At 44.1% G+C, this 4,189-nt stretch overlaps 1 non-coding gene across 1 annotated transcript; it reads right to left on the minus strand.

Annotated features, from left to right (window-relative positions):
• Positions 1-2,834: 2,834 nt before the first annotated feature.
• LOC114814027 lies at positions 2,835-2,972 on the minus strand. The gene has a single exon (XR_003761770.1). It is a non-coding gene; the product is annotated as a small nucleolar RNA SNORA7 (small nucleolar RNA).
• Between the last annotated feature and the right edge of the window lie 1,217 nt (positions 2,973-4,189).

Below are 4,189 nucleotides of genomic sequence, written 5' to 3' on the forward strand. Positions count from 1 at the left end.
AGGTAACTGAAAATTGGCCAAGGTCACACAAGAAACAAGTGAGGGAGCCAGGATTACAACCCAGGTCCTCTGACTCCCAGGCCTGAGTTCTTTCTACTGGGCCAGGCTGCTTCTTGTTTAACATGTTTTGGACATGTTAACCTTGAGGTGTTGGTGGCAGGACAACAAGAGATGTCCTGAAAGCAGAAGAAAAAGCCAGACTTTAGAGTAAGACAGAGGACAGGGCTATAGAGGTTAATTTGGGAATCATCTGCATAGAAAAGGAAGTTTAAGTCATAGGTCCAAATGAGTTATCCAAAAGAGGGGACCCAGAACTGAGCCTTAAGGAGATCCCAGCAGTTAAAGAGCAGAGGAAAAGCAAGCAAAAGAGACTAAAAAAGGTGTGGTCCACAGTGTTCAAGACAGTGTAGAGGAAGGAAAGTATTAGGATTGAATAGAGACCACTGAATTCAGCAAGAAGGAGATAACTAGTGACTGTAATGAGGGGCAGCATTTCTCATCCATGAATTATTTAAAAATCACCCTTAGGTCTTCCTTCTAACAACACCCCTTATTTTTCCTTCTAACAACCTATTATGGATCTATTGTCTGTGAACGTGTTGCTATCTTCTGTCTACATGACTTTTAAGAAATAGGAAGTGAGGGGAAAGGAAAAAAGGAAACCAAAAAGACGGAGAAGAGGGAGTTGAAGAGGATGCGAAGAAGGAGGAAGAAGATAAAAGGTGGTGGGAAGGGGTGGGAGCAGAGCAGGATGATGCTCCAGTTTCACAGTGATAATAAGACTGAGCCTAGATCTTCCAACCTCGAAGCTGCAGAGAACCAACTCTTACAGAGCAAACTGCCATATTATCATCCTCAAGATCATCATCATCACAAGACGCAGCGTGGCCTAATGGATAGGGCATGGGCCTGGGAGTCAGAAGGACCTGGATTCTTAACCCATCTCCGCCACTTGTCCACTGTGAACAAGTCACTTAACTTCTCTGGGCCTCAGTTCCCTCATCTGTAAAATGCAGATTAATAATGTTGGTATTTGTTAAGCGCTTACTATGTGCGGAGCACTGTTCTAAGTGCTGGGGGAGATACAGGGTAAACAGGTTGTCCCACGTGGGGCTCACAGTTAATCCCCATTTTACAGATGAGGGAACTGAGGCACAGAGAAGTGAAGTGACTTGCCCACAGTCACACAGCTGACAAGTGGCAGGGCTGGGATTCGAACCCATGACCTCTGACTCCGAAGCCCGGGCTTTTTCCACTGAGCCACGCTGCTTCTCAATAATGTGAGCCCCATTTCTGCACTGTGTCTCTGCACTGTGGTCACTAGTTGGAGAGACTGGGAAAGAGAAACAGCTCTTTACAGCAATTGTGAATGTTGGGGGAGAACAAGAAGAATGGATTAATAATGTGAGCCCCATTTGGGATATGGACTGTGTCCCACCTGATTATCTTGTATCTACGCCGGTGCTAAGTACAGCACCTGGCACATAGGAAGCACTCAATAAATACCATAACCAAAAAACAGTGGTATTTATTGAGCGCTTACTGCATGCAGAGCACTGTGCCTGGGAGAATACAATACAACAGAGTTGGTAAGTACATTCCCTGCCGACAATGAGCTTACAGTCGATTATCTTCTGCAGTAGCAAGTTCCTCCTGTGCTAATGTTTTCTGGAATTCTATAGACTGGATATATTGACACCTCCCCTGTATAAGGACCACAAGGGGAAGGATGGTTCTTTGGATGTTTGGGAAAGTGCAACTTGCTAATTGTGCAGTCTCTTCAGGTGGAAAAGTTTAAAGCTACTCCCATTTGAGAGCCAGTGCAATTTCTCAATTAGGCCCTGTTTTCTGCACAAAGTAGGTGCTTAATGAATATCATAATACCATAAATACCATAAATAAATACTTCTGCAATACTAAGTTGAAATCCTGGACCCAGAGGGGAGGGCTTCAGATGTGGGGGGCTGGTCCAGCCAGCCTGATCTCACTTCCAGAGGCACACTTACATGTCAGTTTCCACTCCCCACATCCTCCTATCTAAAGTAAACGAGCTCCTTTGGCACACATAAAATAAACCTGGCATATAAAAGAAGACTTTAAAAAGCGACATTTTAAATGAGTGGGAAGGAAATAGCTGGAAGAGATGGCAGGAAGTAGCTTACCTTATTCATTCATTCAATCGTATTTTTTGAGTGCTTACTGTGTGCAGGGCACTGTACTAAGTGCTTGGAGAGTACAATACAGCAATAAAAAGAGACAATCCCTGCCCACAATGGGCTCACAGTCTAGAGGGAGGATACAAGTGCCTGCCTCTATGTCTCTGCACTGTGGTCACTAGTTGGAGAGTCTGGGAAAGAGAAGCAGCTCTTTACGGCAATTGTGAATGTTGGGGGAGAAGAACAAGAACAATTGAAATTCTCCTGAGACTAAAGCAGAATTAGGGAGGATCTGACTTGGAGCAATCACCAGTCAAGCAAGTAACTGAGAAGCAGCATGAACTAGTGGATAGAACTCGGGCCTGGGAGTCAGAAGGACCTGGGTTCTAATTCTGGCTCTGCCACTTGTCTGCTATGAGAGTTTGGGTAAGTCACTTCACTTCACTGCACAGTCTTATCTTATGCCATCAAGTTGTTTCTGACCCATAGCAACACCATGGACACTTGTCTCCCAGAAGTCCCCACTCTCCTTCTGCAATCCTTCTGGTAGTGTGTATTTGGTGTTTTCTTGGTAAAAATACAGACGTGGTTTACCATTGCCTCCTTCCTTGTAGTAAACTCAAGTCTCCGCCTTTGACTCTCTCCCGTGCCACTGCTGCTCAGCACAGGTGAGTTTTTACTTGTAGCAGATTGCCTTCCAGTCACTAGCCACTGCCCAAGCTAGGAATGGAATGGGTAAGCCTCTGCTTGACTCTCCCTCCCATAGCCAAGACTGGTAGAGTACTGGAAACTCTCCAGATGCGACCCTGAGAGGGGAAGGAACTCAAAAACGACGATTGAATAAGAGGCTAGGTTATAACATTCCAGAACCCAACTCCTCTTGGCACCATGTCAGCTGAAGACAGGTCAACTTGGCAGCCTGAATGTCACAGAAAATGCATTTAGGAAATCTCACTTCTGTTATCCAGAAATGAGAAATATGTACAATTGGCAAAAGAGTATCTAACTGCCATTAGACGTGCTTCCTGCAGACTTAACCAAGTCCCCAGAAATCTTATTCTCTGTATGAATTTCAAATTGACCCAGATGGGAGCCTGGTGATGGGGAGAGAAAACCAGAAGGACATTAAACAAAAGGTCAATTTTACATTATTATTATTATCCTGAACTTCCCTAGTACACCCAATGTGCTGAAAATAAAAGATTTCAAATTGCCTTATCCACTGCTATGAGCTCAGTAAATTGTGTCGTTTTTCTACCCTATTTAACAGCCTGTGAAGTTAATAGGTAGATCCAGTGCAGTAACTGAACTGATTCAACTTTGAACTCTATCTACAGATTCTAAGAAAAAGAGCAATTGTAGCCTCTGAGATTACAGAATCCAATTAAGTATCAACTTCCCCCGCTGATACATAGACCTGCATCCTCACAGAAATGCTAATGACATCACATGAACATTCTGAACTATCACAACACTCTTCCATGACTAAATCAGAACCTTGCTGCCATTTAAACAGGGATAGGAGAAGCAATACGATGGTTTTCAGTAAGCAACAAAATACCAGAGGAAAATAAGCCAAAATTCATTTAAAAATGCCTCATTTTATTCTCAGAAAGGAAATGTCAAGGTCAGCAACGAGGGTGATACCCAAGCTTATGGGGGGGAAAGACACAACTGCCGCCGTATCTTGGCACCCATCTTGTTCTTCTAAACTATCCTTATTGTAATTAGGATACGTTTGTCTTTCAAGGTTTCCTCAGGTGTTGAGGAACATTCAGGCAACTGTAAAGTGCAGTTGCTAAAGGCAATTCACTCAATGTTAGCTGTAGCCCGAGGCAATGCCATGAATGTACCAACCCCCAAGGGCTACAGACATTGAGAGAAGCATATTAAATAAGCATCATCAGAGCATGCTCCGAATGGAGTTGTGGGATTTGTTATATAAACTGTGCAGCCAAGTGATCTGCTCACTCTACACCCAGGCACTGAACTGGGCTTAGTAACCTGTCCCTCCTCACCCCGACCCGGCTTGG

The sequence above is a fragment of the Ornithorhynchus anatinus genome, chromosome 8, assembly GCF_004115215.2.
Source record: "Ornithorhynchus anatinus isolate Pmale09 chromosome 8, mOrnAna1.pri.v4, whole genome shotgun sequence".
NCBI lineage: Eukaryota > Metazoa > Chordata > Mammalia > Monotremata > Ornithorhynchidae > Ornithorhynchus > Ornithorhynchus anatinus.